The sequence below is a fragment of the Physeter macrocephalus genome, chromosome 11 (genome assembly GCF_002837175.3).
Source record: "Physeter macrocephalus isolate SW-GA chromosome 11, ASM283717v5, whole genome shotgun sequence".
Classification (NCBI taxonomy): domain Eukaryota; kingdom Metazoa; phylum Chordata; class Mammalia; order Artiodactyla; family Physeteridae; genus Physeter; species Physeter macrocephalus.
Genome location: NC_041224.1, coordinates 57,882,729 through 57,895,106, shown reverse-complemented (window position 1 = coordinate 57,895,106; position 12,378 = coordinate 57,882,729). Strand labels below are relative to the sequence as shown.

The 12,378-nt window shown below is 47.1% G+C and overlaps 1 protein-coding gene across 2 annotated transcripts in view; it reads left to right on the top strand.

Annotated features, from left to right (window-relative positions):
• Nucleotides 1-10,435, top strand: part of PARP16 (poly(ADP-ribose) polymerase family member 16) — a 47,653-nt gene extending 37,218 nt beyond the window's left edge. The window contains exons 7-9 of one of the 2 annotated variants that reach the window (XR_003681829.2): nucleotides 2,458-2,674; nucleotides 3,252-3,391; nucleotides 10,407-10,435. The gene's annotated coding sequence lies outside the window, so the exon portion shown is untranslated. Of the gene's footprint in view, nucleotides 1-2,457; nucleotides 2,675-3,251; nucleotides 3,392-10,406 lie in introns of those variants that run through there. The other variant, XR_003681828.2, reaches the window with a different exon arrangement.
• Nucleotides 10,436-12,378: the final 1,943 nt, after the last annotated feature.

Below are 12,378 nucleotides of genomic sequence, written 5' to 3'. Positions count from 1 at the left end.
TAGCAATTAAATGGTTTTTTTTTTTAAGATTTTTTTTTTTGATGTGGACCATTTTCAAAGTCTTTATTGAATTTGTTACAATATTGCTTCTGTTGTTTTTATGTTTTGGTTTTTTGGCCATGAGGCATGTGGGATCTTAGCTCCCCGACCAGGGTTCGAACCCACACCCCCTGCATTGGCAGGCGAAGTCTTAACCGCTGGACCGCCAGGCAAGTCCAATAAATGGTCTTTTAAAGCCACGTGAATGGATGAGATCATATAGGAGGAGAGAATAGACAAAGAAGAAGTCTGAAAACTGAGACTTGGGGCATTCCAACACTTGGAGATTCCCTGAAGGAGCCAGTAAATCTCATCAGGAAGGAACAACTACAGCAGTACCCAACCATATTAATTTCCTATCGCTCTTGTGACAAATTACCACAAACTGGTGGCTTAAAACAACCAGAAGATTGTTATCTCAGTTCTGGAGGCCAGAAGTTCAAAATCAGATCACTGGGCTGAAATCAAGGCATCAGCAGGGCCGTACTCCTTCTGGAGGCTCCAGGGGACAATGCATTTTGTGACTCTTTCGGCTTCTGGCAGCTGTTGGCATTCCCTGACCTGAGGTCTCATCACTCCAGTCTCTGTCTCTGTTGTCACTTACTTTCTCCTCTCCTGTCCACTTCAGATCTCCCTCTGCCTCACTCTTCTAAGGACGTTTGTCATAGGATTTAGCGTCCACCCAGAAAATCAAGGATGATCTCCCCAGGGGACTTCCCGGGTGGCACAGTGGTTAAGACTCCGTGCTCCCTATGCAGGGGACCCAGGTTCAATCCCTGGTCAGGGAACTAGATCCCACATGTATGCCGCAACTAAGGAGCCTGCCTGCCGCATCTAAGACCCAGCACAACCACAAACTGAAAAAAAAAGGAAGATCTCCTCATCTTGAGATCTTTAACTTAATTATATTCATAAAGATCTTTTTTTTTCCTCCCCAAATTAGTGACATTCTTAGGTTCTGGGAATTAGCATGTGGACATATCTTTTGGGAGCCATTATTCAACCCACTGTACCAACAGGCTGACAGACTAAAGGAGTGACTAATTGAGTAATGCAAGATGGCAGAACTTCCTGTGCCTGGAAGAGGGACCAAGGAAGTCAAGTATAGGGTGCAGAAGCCTAGGCTAGAGATTTAGGACTGAGGCTGCTGTTAGCTTGATCATGTGTGTGGGAGTGCGTCATGGAGAGGGGAAGTACTGCACACAAGAATTTCCCAACCCGGGCTTCCCTGGTGGCACAGTGGTTAAGAATCTGCCTGCCAATGCAGGGGACATGGGTTTGAGCCCTGGTCTGTGAAGATCTCACATGCTGTGGAGCAACTAAGCCCGTGCACCACAACTACTGAGCCTGCGCTCTTAGAGACTGCGAACCACAACTACTGAGCCTGAGTGCCACAACTACGGAAGCCCGCACGCCTAGAGCCCATGCTCTGCAACAAGAGAAGCCACCCAATGAGAAGCCCACGCACTGCAATGAAGAGTAGCCCCTGCTTGCTGCAACTAGAGAAAAGCCCGCGTGCAGCAACAAAGACCCAACGCAGCACCCCCTAAAAATGAATAAATTAATTAATTAAAAAAAAAAAAGAATTTCCCAACCCTTCCAGACCTGACTCAGCATCTGGCAGGGGCCATCCACACAGGAGCCAACGTGGCCGTTTAGATTACAAATCTGTTCATATCATGCTCCAGTGAGTGACCCTTAGACAGTTTCCTGCAGCTTTAGGCCAAAGACAAATATTCTCACCTGCCTACAAAGTCCAGGGGTCTGGCCCCAGCCCACCTCTGCAGCCTTGTCTCACACCTTCCTCCCCTGCTATCTGCCTCCAGACACACTGGCTGCCTCTTGGTCACCTTGCCTCCTGTCGTAGGGCCATGGCCTGTGGTTTCCTCTGCCTGGAAGGCTCTTCTCCAACTCGCTTCATGAAGTTCACATCCACTAATGCTTCAGATCTCAACCCAGATGTCTCTTCTTCAGGGAATTCATCCTTGGGTCCCTGGTCCAGGTCTTACTAATGTGTAATACAATTTCTCATGGCTCCTTGTACTCATCTTCCATAGCACTGTCAAGGTTTACAGTTATGTACATATTTGTAATATTATTTTATTAGTGTTTGTCTCCACCACTAGATGATAAGGGAGGGTTTGTATAACTCACCACTCTATCACAAGTGCCTTGTCCACTGCTTGGCACACAGAAGGAGTGTGTAGTGGTTTTAAAACATGTCTGCTAATTTTTTGACACCCTTCCCAGCAAGGGATAGAGTCTAATTGACCTCCCTTTAAATATGGGCTGGTCTAATGACTTGCATCTAGTTAATAGAATTTGGCAGAAGCAATGCAGTATGACATCTAAGGCTAGGCTATAAAAGGTAATATGGTTTCCTCCTGGCCTGATTTCTTTTTGAATGCTCTGTTTCAGAACAAGCTGCCATGCTGTGAGTATGCCTAGGCCACATAGAGACGGCACATGTAGGTGTTTCAGTTAAAAGCCCCACTGAGAACTTAGCCAACAGCCAGTATCAACTGCCAGACATGTACTGAGGGAGACTTTGAGATGATTCCAGTCTCAGCTGCCATCTGACTGCAACCACATGAGAGACCCTGCAACCTAGCTGAGCCCAGTTACTCCTAGAACGGTGAGAGATGAAAAAAATAAATGATTGTTGTTATTATTATATGTCACTAAGTTTTGGGATGATTTGTTACATAGCAGTAGATTGGAACAGGGTCCAATAAGTACTCATTGAATGAGTAAATGTGGAGAGGTCTGGTTGAAGGAATATTGCCTGTGCTTTAGCTCAGTGTAAGTTTTGGTCGACAACTCTCAGTTTTCCCTTCCCCAAGAGGCCCTGGAGATCCCGGAAGCCCCAATCCAGAAGTCTGTACTCCTCGTACTTACCCAAGAGGAGACTCGCAGAAACTCTGCTCAAGTCAGAGAACATGGCGGGGCCATCAAAAATTAGTTCTGGCAAGAACCTCAGAGATCATTCATGTCATTGGGCATTCTTAATCTTCGGCCCATGCATGGTTTCAGGGGAGCAAAAACACATTTCCTCTGTGTGTGTATTTTCCTGGGGAAAGGGTCTCTAGGCTCTAATTTTTATCAAAATTTTTAAAAGCCTGTGTCTCCAAGGTGTTAAGAACTACTTATTTAGCACAACGATCTCAATTTCTAGTTAAGAAACTGAGAACACTTCATTTTCTCATAAAAAGGTGGACGAGGTACCATAAATAAGCTTCATTCTGCAAACAATTCTGGATAAAAGAAAAAAAACCCAACTTTTTTTAACGCACTGATGAGCTAGCAAGAAAGTGAGGAATACTCAGGCCAAAAAACTCAAGAATCCAAAGAGGTAAGTTGAGCTCTTTTATTTGTTTGTTTGTTTATATTGTGGAGATCTATCTCTCCCTCCCTCCCTCCCCCACCCACCCTTTCTCTCTCTCCCTCTCTCTCTCTCTCTCTCTCTCTCTATATATATATATATAGTGAGATCTACCCTCTTAACAAATTTTTAACTGTACAGTACAGTATTGTTAACTATAAGCACAATGTTGTACAGCAGATTCCTAGAACTTTTTCATCTTGCACAACTGAAACTTTATCATTTTTATTTTTTAACTCAGTAAACTTGAACTTGGTCGTATGGGGTGGGGTGATATGAGAGAAACCAATGATATATTAGTAACTGGCTCTCCAACAAAACAAAGTCCCCTGTTTTTAGTGTTTGCTGATTTCCACAGTGTAAATACTCTTACCGTAGCCAATTTCAAGCTCTCAATGGTACCAGGAACTGACATGCGAAATTCCTAAATATTGGTTCTTCTGAGCTGGTAGGAGCCAGTTCCAGCACACTACGGCAAGAAACTCAAGCCTCCTCTAAGGTTGGAAGTCTGATAAAACCTTCCTCACATAAGATTGGGACTTCAGTGAATGCATGAACCAGATAGGAGCACCACCACATCCCAACAGACTGAAAAGAAACATGCCCATCTTAATTTCCCTTTTCTCAGGAGAAAATAAAATAGCCCCTGCAAATTCACAATATAAGCCATACCTATGTCATTTGAAGCCCAAATTCACACTACTTAGGTGGTCTGAAAAATTTCAGTCCAGCATTTAACTTAAATTGGGCCCAGTCTGGTTAACACCATAAGCATCTGGCAAATCAAACGCAAACCCTCTTGGAAAAACCCACCTTCACCCCAGGACTCAACAATTCCCACAGAGGGCTTCCCTGGTGGCGCAGTGTTTGAGAGTCCGCCTGCCGAGGCAGGGGATACCGGTTCGTGCCTCGGTCCGGGAAGATCCCACATGCCGCGGAGCGGCTAGGCCCTTGAGCCATGGCCGCTGAGCCTGCGCATCCGGAGCCTGTGCTCCGCAACGGCAGAGGCCACAACAGTGAGAGGCCCGTGTACCGCAAAAAAAAAAAAAAAAAGCCCACAGAGAAAGCTGCAAAGAAATAGTAGCTCCTGTTGAAGATCACAAAACACGAAAGGGAACAACAGATGGTGGAAACAAGTCTACGCTGACTTCAGATATTGGAATTATCAAATAGTATAAAATAACTATGTTTAAAATGCTGAAAGAGTAGAAGAGAAGCTTAAAAATTTGAACAGGGAACAAGATACTCTGAAGAAGGACCAAGTATATTTGAACAAGAAATAGAATGTCCCTCTAGAAATTTAAGATGTTGTAACTAAATCTACAAATTCAATGGTTGTGTTTAATAGAAGATTAGATACAATTGAATATATCAGACACAATAAAATTATAAGTGGAAGACAGACCTGAAGAAATTCTCTAAAAGGCAGCACAGAAAAATAAAAAGATGGAATATATGAAAGAATAGTTAAAAGACATGGAGGATAGAGTGAGATGGTCCAAAATACATATAATCAGAGGTTTCAGAAGGAGAGGAGAGAGATTATGGGACAGAAGTAATATTTGAATAGTTAGTGGCTGAGACTCATCCAGAAATCCATCAATTCATGCAATCAAGAATCTTGGTAAATCCTCAAAAGAATTAATAAAAAGAAATCCATAAGTAGACATATCATAGTGAAGCAGATTACCAAAGACAGATAAAGTCTTAAGGTCAGATTATTTTCAAAGTAGTGACAATTAGACTAAAACAGCTGATTTCTTAATAGCTGGAAGACAGTAGAATTATATTTTCAATGTGCTGAGAGAAAATGTCAACCAAGAATTCTAAAACTAGTGAAAAGATATTTTAAGAATAAGAAAAAATAATGACATGATGAGATGAACAAAAACATATTTGCCACCAGCAGGCAGAAAGAAAGTGATTCCAGATGGAAGGAATTAAAGACAAGAAGGATTGCAGAGCAAAGAAAGTGGTATCTATATGAGTAAAAACAAATATTGTATAAACAATACTAACAATGTCTTGTAAGCTTAAAAAAAGATAAAATTCAAATACATAAAAGTAATATATAAGCTAGAAGAGAGGTGATTAGAATTAGTTCTAACGTCCTTGCTTTATTTAAGAAAAAATAGAAGATACTGGTTAACTTCAGACAGGCAAAATGAGCATATTAAAGTTTCCAGTATAACCCCTAAGAGTAGCAAAAAAAAAAAAAAAAAAAGGTATAATTTGCAAACTAGTAAAGGAGAAAAATGGAATAAGAAAAACTAATCAAGAAAACAAGAAAGAATAGAAAAAGAAATCGAGAAAAGGCAAGGCAGGAAAAATACAAATTAAGGTAAAGTACATATACGTACACACATAAACATATATATAAATGTATGTGTGTATGTATCAGTATTTCAATAAATGTACATGGACTAAATGCTTCAGTTAGAAGAAAAAGATTGCCAAACTAGACAAAGCAAATGAATGCACCTATAAGCTGTTCGTAGAGGCGTATCTAAAACATAATACAGAAAGATTGAAAGTAAAAGGATGAAAAAAATCTGCCAAATACTAAGCAAAGGAAGATTGATATATCTATATTAATTTTAGTCAAAATAGACTTTGACAAAAAAAGCATTATGAGAGACAAAAGGGTCACTTCATAATGATTAAAAAGTCCAATTCATCATTAAGATGGAATAATCTTACATTTATATGCACTTAATAACATAACTTCAAAATAAAGCAAAAAGAAAAATCAAGGAAAGCAAAATAAAAAATTCACAATGCAGTGGGAGATGTTAACACACCTCTCTCAGTAACTGATAGATCAAGCAAACAATCAGTAAGAATTAGGAAAGTGGGGTCCATAGAGGGGAAGTGACAGATGTTCCTTCATCCTTGTACAAACACTGAGTGCCTGGATGTCCCAGATACCACAATTATATGCTTTGCCAGAAAGAAAAAATGCTTTTAGTACATTTTTTTGTTTTGTTTTTTGCGGTACGCGGGCCTCTCACTGCCGTGGCCTCTGCCTTTGCGGAGCACAGGCTCCGGACGCGCAGGCTCAGCGGCCATGGCTCACGGGCCCAGCCACTCCACAGCATGTGGGATCCTCCCAGACCGGGGCATGAACCCGTGTCCCCTGCATCGGCAGGTGGACTCTCAACCACTGCGCCACCAGGGAAGCCCGCTTTTAGTACATTTATGAGTGAGAATTTTAGTCCCATTTTATAAATTGGGAGACTGAGAGACATGGAGAAGTTAAATAACTTGGGTAAGATGCTCTTCCTCAGAAATCTTTAATGTCAAATCCTACTGCCTTACACAGCCTTTGACCTTCCTACTTGTGGACAACCTTAATCCCCTTATATCTCCTCCTGGACTTTAACTTCCTGGAGACCTCTGGTCCAGTCTTTTTAGCCCCTCTCATCACTCTTCCTTCTTTCCCAGCCTGAACCTCTGGAGGGTCATTTGAATCCCTCCTTCCTCAGTATCCCTGATTCCCTTGAATCCCTATCCTCTTGGGCTCAGCCCATCCTTGTATTATGCCTGGAGCCCACCTTCTCTGCTCCTGAGACTGGCTAGCTTGCTGAGCCCTGAAGAGAAAGATGCCCATCTCTACAAATTCTCCCAGTTCCTGGATCCCAGTCTCCCCACTAATTCTGGGATCTTGCTCCATCAGCTTTACTCACCCCCATATCTATAAGACCTCATTCTCTTCGCTCTTTCTCCTTAGCCTAACAACTTGCTCAAGTCTCTTCCGTTCTAAAAAGGATCCTCTCCTCCCCTTTCCTGCCACCATGTAACCACTTTGCTCCTCTCCACATCCAAGTTTCTCCAAAGAGTAATTAACAATGTGTCCACTTCCTCATTCTTTGTAAGCTGGCTTCAGCCCCCATTACCCCACTGAAACTTCTCTTTCTAAAACTACCAAGAATCTACTAATTACCAAGTCCAAGAGATATTTTTCATTCTTGTTAGAACCTGGGCTCCCCAGGCCTCAATAGCCTTAGGATACAAATGGACCTACATAAGTAAAAATGAAACAATAAGCACCAAATTTCACCCATTCTTTGCATCTACCTGCTGAGGTAGGTGAGGAGACCGTCTGGTCCACCCACGTATTTCTGAGAGTCCACAGGCCATTGCTCCTATTGACTCACAAATAGCCTGATTCGGTAGGGCATGTCCGTGGCCCTACCTTTTCCTGCTTTGCTTGAGGCAAAGAGCCCTGTGTGGGGGGGGAAATGCTTCTCTTTGCTTTATGAGTTCCCAAAGCAGATTTGTTTGCTCCTTGAAATCCTACATTTTTTTCTTTACACTATTTCCCTTGGTAGGACTCAGACGAGTCCAGTGGGCCAAATTAGGTGTTGAATCTGAATGCAGACTCAGAAGTGAGTTCAAATTCTTCATCCTCTCACTCCCCCTGCTTGCCCTAAGCACTAAGGTGTTTCCTCTGGGTCAAGTTCATACACTTGAGTTCTTCCCTCAGTGAAGCAGGCCCTGCTGCTTGGCTACTCAATGGCTATTCCCCCTTCCTTTTGCCTAACAGCCCCTGACCTTATTCAGGTACCTACTTTCCTCTGAGAACTACTTTAGGGAAAGTAATTCCAGGCCTAGCCCCAAGGGGAGAGTCACCATTAGTCTGCTGTCATCAAAGTAGTCTCAGGCCCCCCAGCTAGTGATTGTTTTAAGCATGGACTTCTTCTAAATGTCCCATTTCCATGAGGCTGAAAAACTGAGGCTCAGGGTCACTAAGTTCAAACAGTGTCTTCAGGGTAAAAGCTGATTTCATTGCTTAGAATCCACTGCCCTCTCAATTCTAGCTTTTGTTTCTTTCTGGCCTGAGTATTCCTTACTTCATTGCCAGCCAGGATGGGTTTTCACACAAAATTGCACTCTTTCCTGGCTTCTTCCTCTTCCCCTATTATCCTGCTTCCCCTTCTCCCTAACTGGTTTCTCCTGGGAACATTTCTTTACTAAATCATCTTTACTGAATCTTCATCTCAGAATTTGCTTCTGGGAGAATCTGACCTATAGCATGGATTACTTTAAGAATCTGATGAAAGTTATGGACCTTGTCCCCAGAAAAATACACATACACGCATTCAAAATGTTATGCCTTTTTGCTCCCCCAAAGCCATCCGTGGACCCAAGATTAAGAACTCTGGATAAAATGATCTTTGGGGCCCCTACATAGCTAACTTTGCTGTGTCCCTGGGTGGGTTTGAGGAGCTTAGCTTTGAGTTTCTGAATTGAGGCTTTCAGGAGTGTGGGATCCAACATCCCTTTAGTGGATTTCTTTTCTGTCAGATTCTTAGTTGAGAGTTTCTGTTGCTCTCAACTAAAAAAAAAAATTTTTTTGCCACACCACACAGCTTGTGGGATTTTTAGTTCCCCGACCAGGGATTGAAACTGGGCCCTTGGTAGTGGGAGTGTGGAGTCCTAACCACTGGAGCGCCAGGGGAATTCCCTCAACTAAGAACCTTGATAGAGACACTGCCTCATGCTGCATCTTCCAGCACCTCCTGACTCTTCATTGTCCCCACCACACCATACGGGTTTTACTAATGCCGTCTTCTCTGCCCAGAGTGCCCTTCCTCTTCCTTTTTGTCCAACTGCCATTCATTTTTATATTCAGCTCTGACACCACATCCTCCAGGAAGACTTCCCCGAGAGTCACTCTTGGGAGGATGCCCCAGAGGTATCCCAAGACAGGTGGCCCACACTACCCATGCAGTGATCTGGTTTTATGGGGATCTGTTTATGGGTTCATCTCCCTATCTATGCGGTAAGTTCCTCAAAGTTAAGGACTGTGCTTCATTCTTTTCTGTACCCCCAGCACCTATTTCAGGGCCTGGTACATAGTAGAAACTAAAAATATTTGTAGGATGAATGAATGAATACCGGTAATTTGTGGTGGAGACAGGGCTTAAACCAGTTTTTCTGGCTTCGAAGCCTCTGCATTTTCCACCTTAGATACCAGGGGCTGGGGGCAGGCTTGTTTGGGATTAAAGTTTTTTCCAGCTCGGTAGTCCCCTGTTCCCTATGGCCTTGCTGAGGCTGTTGATGCTTCTCTAGAGGCCACAGCCCAGCCCAAGCATCCTAGAGCCTCCCTGTTCCCACACTTAATGTGCCTTCAGCTGGAAAACAAACCTGGGCAGGAGAGCACTCCCTAAGGCCCCTCTGGTGGCCCCAGTCTGGTAACTAAGCTGTCCCCTCCTCCTTCCTGATTTTTGTGCTGGGCCCCCACACCACGCTCCTGTACCTCCCTCCCTTTTCTTCCCTCCCGCTGGCCAGGAGCCTGGGACCCCAGCTGTGAGTCAACCCCAGAACAGGGTGTCCAGCCTCTTCTTTCCATGGCCGAAGTCGCCCACGGGGGCTCTAGCTCTCTAACCCCCTGCCTGTTCGCTGCCCCTTTGAGAACCTGGGGTCTGGGGAGGCTGAGTCTCTGCTGGGGAAACTGAACTCTGGCTGAAGCCCCCAGGCAGGGGCTGCACTGACCCGGAGAGAAGCTGTTCTCCTGCCTGTGTCCAAGGCCGGCTCTGGGGGTGAAGGCGTCCCGGGGAGAAGCGAGCTGTTCTCCACACCACCACCCCCTCCCCAGGCGCCCGGCTCTCCAGCTGTTTTCCTCCTCTGGGCTGTGGGACCTTCTGCAGATCCCCTCTCCTCAGGATGAGGAAAGCAGATGGCACTCTCCCCCCCAAGGCCCCCAAGTGTCTTCCCGCCTCTCCCAGCAGGCGTCTGGCTTTCTGCTCGCTTCATTCTCCCGTGGCCGCGGCCCTTCTCCGCAGTGACAGGTGACGGAAGCAGGGTGCCCTCCACCCCTAGCCTCACTCTCCGGGCTCGGGGCCTGTGTCTGGGGAGGGGAGGATGGGTCCCCCTGGGGAGGACCTGGCCGCCCAGCAGTGGGGACACCGGGGCAGATTTGCTGGGCCCCGGCCTGTGGCCAGGACGGGCCGGTGGCTCAGAGGCGTCTGTCTGTGGGCAGGGCCGGCTCGGGAAGTCACGGCGCACCTGCAGGACCCCTCACCTGCCTTTTCAGAGTGCTCTCCCTCCACCCCGACAGTGGCTGTCAGGCGTCCCTGGGGTCATATTTTCAGGAAAATGGGCGTGTGGCGCCCTCGCTCATCAAAGCAGCAGCCGGCGCCTGGCAAGAGTCCCGTTAGGAGGAGCTTTCCCCTCAGAGCAGCGGTTCTCAGCTGCGAGTGAGAATCACCTGAGCGCTTTTGAAAACCACCGATGTCCCGGCCGCACCCACACCGGCTGAATCAGCACCGCCGAGGAGGGGCGCCGCAGGGTGGGCCTTAAAGCTCCCGGATGGTCCAAACGGGGGACATTTGAGCCTCACAAGGACGCTGAAAGACAGGTACTGTCGTCATCCCCACTGTACAGGCGGGGACATTGGGCTCTGAGAAGTGAAGCCACTTGACCGGGGTCAGAGGGCAAGTGGGAGGGGTGGGACTAGAGTCCCAAACGGGAGGGGTGGGTGGCCCCCCTGCTGGCCGTGGATCTGGGCTTCCAGGGGGGCTTCGAGTGGGACCACGAGGTCTCAGGCTGGCCCAGGAGCCTGGGCCTCAGGCTGACTCAAGAGCCGGCCCTGTCTCCCCACAAATGCGGAGACATTTCCGCCACCTCCTTCTCCAAAGCACTGGGCTGGGCCTCCTCCAAGCCCCAGAATGCGGTGGGTCACTTCCACTCACCCAGCCGGGTCCTCTCACTGGAACAGCCTGCCCTTTGGCGACGGGGAGGATGCATTTTTGAGGTGAAATATTGTATAACAGCCAGGAACGGAAAATATTAAAAGCCACGGGTGCCAGCGGGGTTCGCACCAGGGCCAGAAAGTTCAGAAAAAAGGAGGCAGGCTCCCTGCAGTGGAGGCCATTGGGGTGGGGTGGGATCAGCTCGACCACCCACACCCTGGATCCCAGGCTGCCTCTGTCTTCAGGGTGAGCGGGAGCCTTGCCTGGGCCACAGGAAAGTCCCAGGGTGGTGACCCCAAGAGGAAAGCTGAAGCTGCTCAGATCCCTCATTAAGCTGCAGCAGCTGAGTCAGCCTGCCTGTCCGCATCCCTCTCCCACTCCAGGCCTTGAGGATCATGAGGCCTGTAGTGGGAAGTGGAACATTCGGGAAGCTGCCTGTGGGTCTGCTCTGAGCATCCCCTGGAGGCTCCCTCAAGCAGGGCAGGCTGTTCACCCCTAGAACTGACTTAGAGCTGCCAGGGTGTCAGGAGTCATGGCTGGGCCTGCATCCTCAAGGGAGGATGTCTCAGTGTCTCAGGGCAGAGCCAGAAGCCTCACCAGACCCAGAATTGGGACTGTAGTCCCCTAGCTTCACATCTCAGTGAGACGCCAGGGAGCCTACTGGAGGCCTAGATGTGGAGCAGGAGACCTGCTCCACCGTGGCTCTGCCCCTCCCTCCATGAATGGCCTTGGCTAAGTCCCTTACCCTCTCAGGATCTATGAATTTATGACATTGAGCCAGGTGCTGGGGACACAGAGATAAGGCACGGGCCTTGCCCTTCAGGAGCTCACAGTCAATTGAAAGAAGACAGCATTTCCAGGTGAAGCAAAGAGCTCTTCAACTCAGGGTGGGGCTAAGTGGGAAATGATGGGGCTGGGGCAGCTCAGAGGTGGGGAGTGGTGTGGGCTGTAGGGCTCAGGGCATGTGTCTTCCTGTTTTGGGTAGGAGGATAAACTCCCATATTGTGCATGTAACTCTAAATGTTGCCACCACACCCCAGATCCCCATCTAGCTGTAACTGCAGACCCACTGCTCCCTACTTAGGGAAGCACTGTTACTCTTGTGTTTGGCTGACAGTGGCCACTGATTGGCTTAGGCTGAGCATCTGACCTAAACCCAGTCCATCCACCCACTGGCAGGTGACTGGTGAAGTGGGCTTCTTGGGAATCGTTCCACCCAATAGGGATGGAGATGGCAACTAGCTGAGCCAATCAGAATGG